The sequence below is a fragment of the Capra hircus genome, chromosome 26, assembly GCF_001704415.2.
Source record: "Capra hircus breed San Clemente chromosome 26, ASM170441v1, whole genome shotgun sequence".
NCBI lineage: Eukaryota > Metazoa > Chordata > Mammalia > Artiodactyla > Bovidae > Capra > Capra hircus.
In genome coordinates, this window is record NC_030833.1 from 12,193,702 (window position 1) to 12,204,996 (window position 11,295).

The window sequence follows — 11,295 nt, forward strand, 5'->3', positions numbered from 1 at the left end:
ACTGAACAACAACAAGTAAGTTGTTTATCTGCTTATGCTAATAGCTGTGTGAGTCTGTGATCCAATGAGCTGGAAAGGTCCGTGTCCATAAGCCCTTGGCCTCATCCTGGGATGAATCTTCATGGGAATGCGGTTCCCACAGGGGGTATGGCTGAGAAGGAAGCTCTGGACTCAACCGCTGGTTGTATCAGTGTGGTCCAAGAGCGCCTTGAACTTGGAGCTTGGAATGCGGCTGCAGGTGGTGGCCTTAGGCTTCCGGGTCAGGTCTCTGCAAAAGGAGCAAGTGTCCACCCAGTAAAGAAGGCCTGCTTTCAGTGGTGACACTGAAGTGTCTATGAGACAGTAGCTGGTGAACAAAGCCAACTCCTTGTCCTCTTCTCTCTTTCTGCAACTGCAGCAGGATGGACCCCCCCTGACCTGAGTGAGAGCCCCCTGAGATTCTTGGACAACTCAGGGAGGAAAGGAGAGGCCTTGCGATGGAGACACTGGGCTTCTTGCTGACAACGGCATGCAGATGCTTTAGCGACTAAGGGAAAAATTAGAGATCTGACTGTATGCAGACTCCACAGCATTGGCTTAAGCAGATGAAACTCATTATGAGGTCTCCTAATTTGCCTTGTTGAGAGACTCAAGAAAAGCAGTACCATTTTTTTTCTGTAGCCAGCTGCCCTCTGTGCACAAATGGTCCTGAGATGAAGCTGGTTTCATCCTCAAGGCCTCTGTCTTTAGGGAATCACATCGTTCAAACCTCTTTTCTTCCCCATGGGCTATACTAAAGGTATGGACACTCAGCAGCTTTGCTTTGAATATGTTAGTCTGCTTCGTCACCCTGGCCCAAGGTGACTTGACCAACACTGAGTATCCGACCTAGGGCAGAGTCCGTGGGCTAGACAGTGAACTGTGTATCCTGGTGGTAAGAGATGCCCTGTCAGTTCAATCTATATTCAAACATTGTAACTAAGATACATAGAGAATGAGATGCAGAAAAATTGGAACCTTTCTACACTGCTGGTGGAAATGTAAAAATGGTGCAGTCACTTTGGAAGACAGTCTGGCAGTTCCTCAGGAAGTTAAAAAGTTACCATGTGACCCAGCAAGTATATTCACTTGGGTATATACTCAGGTGAAACGAAAACATATGTCTGCACAAAAATTTATACACAAATCTTCATAGCAGCATTATTCATGATAGCCACCAAAGTGGAAACAGCCTAAATGTCCTCAAACTGAGGAATGGATAAATAAAATGTGGTGTATCCACACAATAGATGCTTTTCAGCAACAAAAGGAAATCTGGATTCATATTACAACATGGATGAATCTTGAAAACATTACACTGTGAAGGAAGCCAGTCCAAAGATCAAATACTGAGTGATTCCGTTTCTATGAAATGTTGAGCAGAGATGAATCTACAGAGACAGAAAGCAGATTAATGGTTTCCAAGGGGTGGGTTGTAGGGAGAGGGTTAAGAGGAAATGGGGAGTAAATACTAATGGGTATGGAGTTTCGTTTAGGGGGTGATGAAAATGTTCCAATATTGACTGTGGTTATGGTCACACAACTCTGTGCATATACTAAAAAACCTGAATTGTACATTTAAATAAGATAATTACATGGTACATGAATTATATATGAATAAGGTTTTAGAAAAGGCAGAGGAACCAGAGATCAAATTGCCAACATCCGCTGGATCATGGAAAAAGCAAGAGAGTTCCGGAAAAACATCTATTTCTGCTTTATTGACTATGCCAAAGCCTTTGACTGTGTGGATCACAATAAACTGTGGAAAATTCTGAAAGAGATGGGAATACCAGACCACCTGACCTGCCTCTTGAGAAACCTATATGCAGGTCAGGAAGCAACAGTTAGAACCAGACATGGAACAACAGACTAGCTTCAAATAGGAAAAGGAGTACGTCAAGACTGTATACTGTCACCCTGCTTATTTAACTTATATGCAGAGTACATCATGAGAAACGCTGGGCTGGAGGAAGCACAAGCTGGAATCAAGATTGCCAGGAGAAATATCAATAACCTCAAATATGTAGATGACACCACCCTTATGGCAGAAAGTGAAGGGGAACTAAAAAGCCTCTTGATGAAAGTGAAAGAGGAGAGTGAAAAAGTTGGCTTAAAGCTCAACATTCAAAAAACAAAGATCATGGCATCTGGTCCCATCACTTTGTGGGAAATAGAGAAACAGTGGAAACAGTGTCAGACTTTATTTTGGGGGGCTCTAAAATCACTGCAGATGGTGACTGCAGCCATGAAATTAAAAGATGCTTACTCCTTGGAAGGAAAATTATGACCAACCTAGACAGCATATTGAAAAGCAGAGACATTACTTTGCCAACAAAGGTCCTTCTAGTCAAGGCTATGGTTTTTCCTGTGGTCATGTATGGATGTGAGAGTTGGACTGTTAAGAAAGCTGAGGGCCGAAGAATTGATGCTTTTGAACTGTGGTGTTGGAGAAGACTCTTGAGAGTCCCTTGGACTGCAAGGAGATCCAACCAGTCCATCCTAAAGGAGATCAGTCCTGGGTGTTCATTGGAAGGACTGATGCTAAAGCTGAAACTCCAATACTTTGGCCACCTCATGCGAAGAGTTGACTCATTGAAAAAGACTCTGATACTTGGAGGGATTGGGGGCAGGAGAAGAAGGGGACGACAGAGGATGAGATGGCTGGATGGCATCACCAACTCGATGGACATGAGTTTGAGTGAACTCCGGGAGTTGGTGATGGACAGGGAGGCCTGGAGTGCTGCGATTCATGGGGTCGCAAAGAGTTGGACACGACTGAGCAACTGAACTGAACTGAACTGAACTGAACTGAAGGCTGACGTTAAAAAAAAAAAAAAAAAAAAAAAAACATGGGGGACTTCCTTGGTGGTCCAGTGGCTAGGACTCCCAATGCAGGGGGCCTGGGTTTGATCCCTGGTTGGGGAACTAGATCCCACATGCCACAACTAAGACCCATCCCAGTAAAAAAAAAAAGTAAATATTAAAAAAAAAAAAAAAACAACTTGGACTTCTCTGGTGGTTCATTGAATAAGAATCTGCCTGGCAATGCAGGGGACACAGGTTCGATTCTTGGTTCGGGAAGATTCTACATGCCGCAGAGCAACTAAGCCCATGTGCTGCACCTACTGAAGCCCGTATGCCTAGAGCCTGGGCTCCACAACAAGAGAAGTCACTGCAATGAGAAGCCCGTGCACCATACTCACCGTAATGGAGAGTAGCCCCCTGCTCGCTGGGAGGAGAGAAAGCCCACACGCAGCAATGAAGACCCAGCAGAGCTCCCCGGTAAAACAAAACCAAAAAGCTTATGTAGGTAATGAAACAGTGAACAGTGGCAGAGGAAGCAAAAAGGCTCAGATACAAAGAAAGACCAATTGGCCATGAGCAGCCTGTGTAAACCGTAGCGGTGAGTGTGTAGAAGCTGCGTCTCTAGGGAGGAGTGAAAGGAGGAGGTGCGTGATTAAGTCCTGCTGCTGCCAGTGCGGCTGCCACCGTCTCTAAAGACTCCTCCACAACTTTCCAGCGCTCTGTCTCACCCAGCTGTGAGCCAGCGGAGGTACATCCTTGTCCTCCAGAGTAGCCTTCTCATGTGAGAGCTAATGCTCACGTCCATGGTCTTCCCTGATAACTCAAGTGGTAAAGAATCGTCCGAGACTCAGGTTCCATCCCTGGGCCGGGAAGATCCCTTGGAGGAGGAAACGGCAACCCACTCCAGTATTCTTGCTGGGAAAATCCCATGGGCAGAGGAGCCTGGCAGGCTACAGTCCATAGGGTCACAAAAGAGTTGGACACGACTGAGCATGCACGCACGCACGCACGCATGCACACCGATGTTCACATTATTACCACACTGGCTTGGTCATTTGAAGCTAAGTAGTTCCAAGAATCTATAGGTCATGAAAAGCCTCGTGATAGGTATTCCTGGAGCTTGTCCATTGTGAATTTCCAGGTGGCTAATTCCTGGCCGAGGCTTTTTTGCTGGAAACTTTTCTGTTCTGTCACATCCTTCCAGTATCCGTGGGAGGCTGCTAGGAAAGCAGGTGGGTTTTGGGCACAGATGCCTTGAAGACTCCAGGTCTTCAAGTTGACCCTCGTGCATGCTCTGTCTGGTTCAACACACCACCACCTGGGATTGACTGCTTACATTTTGTTTAGAAAAGTATAAAGGGGCATCTTTTTGTGTCTCAGTTTTGGAATTGGCCTGTTCCCTTCCATACACACGACGTTGAAGGGCCCTGAATGGTGACTGCCATGGTTAGGTACCAACTGTCAGGGGCATTAAGGGTGGGCATGCTCTTACAGCCCAGCCCCCATTTGTATATTCCTGTGTTTACCAACAGCAGATTCCAGCTCCCAGGAACCATGCTGTTTCCTGGTCTCCTTGCCAAGGTCACTCTTTCCAAAGGTTCCATCTCACAGAGGTTGGAATGGCCAGTGGTTGCCAGCCTGAGTGCTTCCCTGATGGCATCATGCGCCCTGATTCTTATGTCCTAATCGTTGTTGGGGAGAGAACAGCAGAGCAGTTTAAGAAAGAGCTGGCAGCCTAGCCCAATGGCAGACCCTGGGCCTCTCCAGATCCCGGCCTTGCTTCAGCTCCTGATTGCCTCAAGGCCTGACCCGGGTGTTTCCTGGGTTCCAGGGATCAGAGATCTTTGCAGTAAACCCTGTTGCTTGAGGTCCTATGAGGGAAGGGGTCTCTGTTCCCAGTTTCTAGGAACTGTGGAATCTTTGCCTGGCACTCACTATAAAAAGACGTCATCTGGGGACTTCCCTAGTGGTTCAGTGGTTAACTCCACACTCCCAATGCGGGGGCCTGGGTTCGAGCCCTGGTCAGGGAATTAGATCCCACATGCTACAACTAAGCATTCGGATACCTCAACCAAAGACAGGAGATCCCATGTGCTACACCTAAGGCCTAAAACAGCCAAATAATAATAAATAAATAAAAAAGATGCCATCGAGGCCTGAGTGGTGGTAGTTGGGGGTGGGGGGTTGCAGAGATGGATGGGGATGGCAGGGCGAGAGGAAACCGAGGCGTGTGCGATTATTCCTCCCCCAGACTCTGCCCAGATCCCATCTTGAGGTTGCAGAGCAGAAGGACCTAAGGACCTGTTCTTGGCCCTCTTCTCCTTGTCATCAGGGCATGTGTAGGGAAGGATGGTAGAAACAATGCTACCAACTGGGCAAACGGTTGTCCCCAGGATTAAATGTGTTACTTTGTGTAGAGTTAGGTACTCTATATTTTAAAATTTATTTTTGATTGGAGTATGATCGCTTTACAATGTTGTGTTGGTTTCTAATGTACAACAAAGTGAACCAGCTCTAAGTGTATACACATATACACATACCCCTTCTCCCTTGAGCTTCCCTCCTGAGCTTCCCTCCTGTCCCTCCACCCCCATTACAAACCACTAAACCAAGCCCCCTGCGCTGCGCAGCAGCTTCCCGCTAGCTCTCTGTTACACATGGTAGTGTATATATGTCAGCGCTGCTCTCCCGGTTTGTCCCACCCTCCCCTTCCTTTGGAGAAGGGCATGGCAGCCCACTCCAGTATTCTCGCCTGGAGAATCCCATGGACAGAGGAACCTGGTGGGCTACCGTCCATAGGATCGTCAAGAGTTGGACACGACTGAAGCAACTTAGCCCACATGCCCCTTCCTTGGCTGTGCCCACATGTCAGTTCTCTATGTTTGTATTTCCATTCCTGCCCTGCAAAATAGGCTCATCTGTACCATTTTTCTAGATTTCATAAATATGCATGAATATGTTAATATGATATTTGTTTTTCTCTTTCTGATTTACTTCACTTTGTATGACAGACTCTAGGTCCATCCACATCACTACAAAATAGAATTAGGTACTTATCACTGACTCAATGGACATGAGTTTGAAGAAACTCCGGGAGACGGTGAAGGTTAGGGAAACCTGGCGTCTTGCAGTCCATGCGGTCACAGAGAGTCGGACACAACTGAGCAACTGACCAACAATGACAACTTTCACTTTAACTGAGGGAGACACCAGTCTCATAAAGGCCAAGAACATGTCTTACGGAGGCAGAGTTACTTAGTGAAGAAGCTGAGACCGGGGCTCAGCCTACCTGACACCAGAGCCGACTCCCAGTGGATGACCCTAAAACATGTGTGAAGCACGTGGGCCAGCAAAAGAGCTGGACCCGAAAGTGTGTTTGCATGAGGGGACCTGGCGGCAGCCTGCTGACTTCTTTGGAACAGCGTGATCGGGGACTGGGGACCTTGAAGGCAGGCCAACTCTGAACTAGACACTGCTGGCACCGTTGGTGGTCTTGAGGGGTAGGATGAAAGCCTTGGACGTGGTGGGGAATAAAACAGGATTTCAGCAAGATGTGGAGAAGGGAGCAGGGAGCCGAGCTCTGTCTCTGCTGCCATTTCTCCCAGTCATGCATTCCACCCCAGGCACAGGGCTCCGAGAATCCAGGCCAAAGGGCTTTGCTCTCTCAACTCCCAGGCGTAGAGGGAAGGAAGGAGGGCTGAGAGAATTAAGTATTCACAGTACAGTAGGACTTGAGCCTTGCACATGGGCAGTTGGAGGCCAAATCTGGCCTGCAGATGGGTTTTGTTGGATCCCATTTGTTTTTTTTTTTAACATTTGTTGTTCAATCGCTCAGTCACATTCGATTCTTTGTGACCCCATGGACTGCAGCACGCCAGGCTTCCCTGTACTTTTAAACATTTAAAAATATTTTAAAATTGAGAGAGTTCACACAAAAACCGCCCCCCCAGATTTCTGGCTTTCTTGGAAGTTAGGAAGCCCTTACAACACTGGCCCCACGTCCTCCCGTGGCAGCCAAGGGCTGGGACTGAGCAGGGATGTCCCTCTGTGGGACCTGGGTCCGCTGCCCCTCCAGCCTGTGGCCTCTGTGAACATTTGGGATTGTGTCCCCACAGAAGGCTTGTGGTGTGAGAGCGCTGATAGGGCTGAAGGCACTCTGCAGTCGGGATTCGGGGTTCCTGGAAGGCAGAAGTGAATGCTCACTTTCCCAGGTGCCCTGGAGGCAACTGCGCATAGCAGTTTGGTGTTCAGGAGGAAGTAGGTACCAGAAACACACACCCAGCAGTAACTGGGGTTTGGGAAGTAGAAGTCAGTGATCCAGTGAGAACGTAAACAGGATGTATCATTAGTTGGGCTTCTCCAGAAAATGTGTGTGTTTATGTATATATTTTTTCTCAATTTATTTCTATTATTTAGTAAAGAGAGGATACTGATGTTTTAGATTTTATCAGGTAGGCAGTTATGAAATAATAAACGGATGCTCTGGTTTTTTATCTTGCTTTGCTTTCTGGAAGTGACCAAAAGGAGAGCAGGCAGGAGGGGAATGGGAAGCGATTTTGATGGGAAAAACACCTCCCTCATCATATACACCACCTCCTCAGCAGGAGCTGATCCTGCAGTCTTGAGGTAGGATGTCTTCTTTTCCAAGAAATCTGTTAGTGGTCTTAAGGCCTTCCACCAACTGTATAAAGCCCATGCACATGAATGAGGGTCGTGATCTCCTGCACGTGTACGGAATACCTGCACGGCAACACCTAGACTAGCGTCTGCTTGGTAACTGGGTGCCGTCATGCAGCCCGGCTGACGCAGAGCTGTCACGCAGTGATGGGAGCAGTGGGATGAGGACAGGAGCTTGGGAGACCTCAGAGTAGGAGTGGGCGGGGGCCGAGGTGAGTCTGGGTAGTTCTGCTGGGAGGGCCGCCCTGGGACTGCAGCCTGGGCCACAGGACCGGGCAGGGCAGTGGATCACTGTGGGAGGGGCAGAGCCTGGAGACCAGGCGGTGAGTTCATCTGCACTTCCCAGATATTTAATAATAAGGTAAACTGAGGATTGAAGGGAAAATGTTTTTTTTTTTTTTAATTTGTACTTTGTAGGCTCAGGAGAAGGAAGGAGACAGGTGGGAGAGGAGGAGAGGTGTAATGGAAAGGAAGAAATGGAGAGGCTGGTAGTCGGATTTCTCTTAGTCTTATTTTTTTTTTAAACTTTTAATTTTATATCAGGGTATAGCTGATTAACAACGTCATGACAGTTTCAGGTGCACAGCGAAGGGACTCAGCCACATGTATACATGTATCCATTCTCCCCCGAACTCCCCTCCCATCCAGGCTGCCACATAACATTGAACAGAGTGGTGGGATTTCTTTGTGGATGAGGGGAGACCTTCTCCCTCAGCAACAGGGCTGAGAAGAAAGCACTGCTCCACACAGGCCACCCAGGACAGTCAGGACCAAGTGCTGGCTAGGGCAGGCAAGGACAGGAGTGTTCCAGAAAGAGGTCCCTTCTGCCTGGAATTCTTTTTCCAGTGCCCTCCCCACTTCCTTGCACCTCCTTTAGGCTGCCTTCCAGTTGCTTTGGGAACTCTACTCTCCCCCCAACACCGCTGTCCTGGGCTCCCGGGTGTGGGGACCCCAGCAGATGACCTGTGGCTGCCCCTCCTCCCTTCCACAGCGAGCAGATGGCACCGTGCTGGCCTCAACTGCCCTCTCCTCTGCTCCTGGACCTTCCTTGCACTGCCGAGTGGCTCCGCACTCTCCCCTGATCTCCACTGGTTCCCAGTGGGCAGTGTCGGACAGCAGGCAGTTTGAGTATCGGGAAAGTTAGGGACACCCCAAGCTCACACACACACACACACACACACACACACACACACACACAGATGGAGAGATTTTTAAAAAGTAACTAGAACGTATAACCTGGCAAATACGGATCATCCTTGCTCTTCTTTGGTGGCTTAGATTTTATCTTAAATTTCACTGTGGGAGGCATCACAACATTTAGGGCCTCCGAGGGCTTGATCCAGCCCTGCCTCACACGGCTCTGCCTGCAAACATTTCAGAGCTCAGAGGATGTGGTGGCACAGCCTAGAAACAGGCGCAGCCCAGGAAGGGCTCAAAGACACAGAGGGCGTGTGCCCTCGCCGGGGCTTTGTTTTTTTTTTTGCACTGCCTAAAGTTCAAAACATGCTGGAACACGGAAAGAAAGGTATTTGCCTGGGTGACTCAGACATGTTCCAGCATTTTCCCACAGGCTCCTGCTCGTCCCAAAATAACTGCAACCCTGGATCCTGTCCCTTGGCATATGATTACTTTGGTATAATGTTACAGAGCAGCGGCCACACTCACATGGGCGTTGCAGGAATGCACAGCCCAGGATGAGGCTCCGTGCTGGAGAAAAAGGAAGCGCAGAGACCACAACAGGGAGAAGTGCTGACTCGCCAGAATCATCCAGACCACAGAGCAGGGCCTGGGTCAGTGCTTACCTGCCACAGACGGGGAGAAAAAGACCCAGAGAGGGGAACGGAACACCCAAACTTACAGTTTGGGGATTACAAGAGAAAGCTGTTGGAAGAGCCGCCCTTAATTGCTCATCAAGTAATACTGATTTTTTTCTCCTGTTTTAAAATTCAAGTACAGTTGCTGTACAATATTATATAAGTGGGGTGTCAAGGCTTCCCTGGTGGCTCAGATGGTAAAATATCTGCCCGCCAATGCGGGAGACCTGTGTTCGATCCCTGGGTTGGGAAGATCCCCTGGAGAAGGAAATGACACCCCACTCCAGTATTCTTGCCTGGAGAATCCCATGGACAGCCTGATAGGCTACACACACCATGGGGTCGCAGAGTTGGACACGAATAACATTTTCACTTTTACTACAGGTGTACAGTATAATGATTCACGATTTTTAAAGGTTTTACTCCCCTTATAGTTACTGTAAAAGAAAATTAACTACATTCCTTGTGTTTTACAATGTATTCTGGTAGCTAATTCAGATGTTTATTCCTAAGTCATCATCACTTTAGCCTTGGAATGCTAAGTCAAGTCAAGGAAGTTCAAGGGCCTCACGGTCAGCTAGGGTGCCCACATGCCAGGTCTGGACAACAAGGTGGGTATAAGGTGTCACAATGGACCTGCCCTCAGGGGACTTAAGAGTCTTGCTTGGGAAATGACTAGATGCTAAAACAGCTGGACAACAACTGACCCCTGGCAAACAAGCCGAAGGCTGGTGGGAGTTTTGGGAAATGAAGTCTGAGAAGAAGGGTTATATCCCAGCAGAGGTCTCACAGAGAGGTGGGCCCCCACGCTGGGTGTCGACTCAGGTGGGGATGCTTGGAGGGGAGTAGAGGCAAGGTGAAGGGGAGAGGGGAGCTCCAGGAACCTTTGGAAACGAAACACTGGGCGGCAAGTGACCCTAGCATAGATGCCATTACTGAATAGTTTCAAGTTGGGAATTCTCAGTGGTTAGGACTCCTTGCTCTCACCGCTGAGGGGGAATTAGGATCCGACAAGATGCCTGGCACAGCCAAAAGGAAAAATAAAATTTCCAAGTCCCTTGTTTTATCTGGGAAGCAGGAATAATTTCATAGATTTTGACACAATATATTAAAAAAAAGAACCAACTCTCTGACCAAGGGAGAGGTGCGGGGTTATTCTCCAATTTCTGTGGCACTTACAGCGTCCTTTCTGTCTTGGTGCTAAAGATGAGGAGACCAGAGTGCACCTTTCACGCCTCCTGGGGTCTGGTTCAACCCTTCTCCTGCTCCTAGGTCTGCGGGCACCTGTCACTTCCTTTTCCCTCACCCGTCACACAAGGATGCCAATTACAGCTAAGGTCTGTCATGTGCCAAGCACCACTTTCACTGTCTGGTTTCATTTAACCACCCCCACCTCCCCGTTTATGGGCTTCCCTGGTGCCTCAGTTGGTAAAGATGGTGATGGTTTAGTGGTTTGGTCGCCGTCATGTCTCTTTGCGACTCTGTGAACTGTAGCCTGCCAGGCTCCTCCATCCATGGGATCTTCCAGGCAAGAATACTGGAGTGGATTGTCATTTCCTTCTCCAGGGGATCTTCCCGGCCCAGGAATCGAAGCCAGGTCTCCTGCATTGCAGGCAGATTCATTACAGATTAAGCTATCCACCTGCAATGCAGGAGACCTGGGTTCAATCCCCAGGTGGTTTAGTGACTAAACCACCACCCCGTTACAGCTGAGGAAACCAGGAAAGAAAAGGCTCTGTAACTGCCCACTGTTCCAGAGCTTTTCCGTGAGGCTTTGATTTGATCCCAGGAGTTCTAAGACTGTTCTGAACTAAAACGTTCTCTTAAAGAGCACTGGCATATGCCGAACCCCTCTGACACTAGGGAGACAGTTGTCCCTGACTTTATGTCCCTGACTTCCACAGAGGCAGGATAGGCACATTAACAAGAGCCTTGCATCCAGCCCTACAACCAGCCTGTCACCACCATGCAAGGCCAA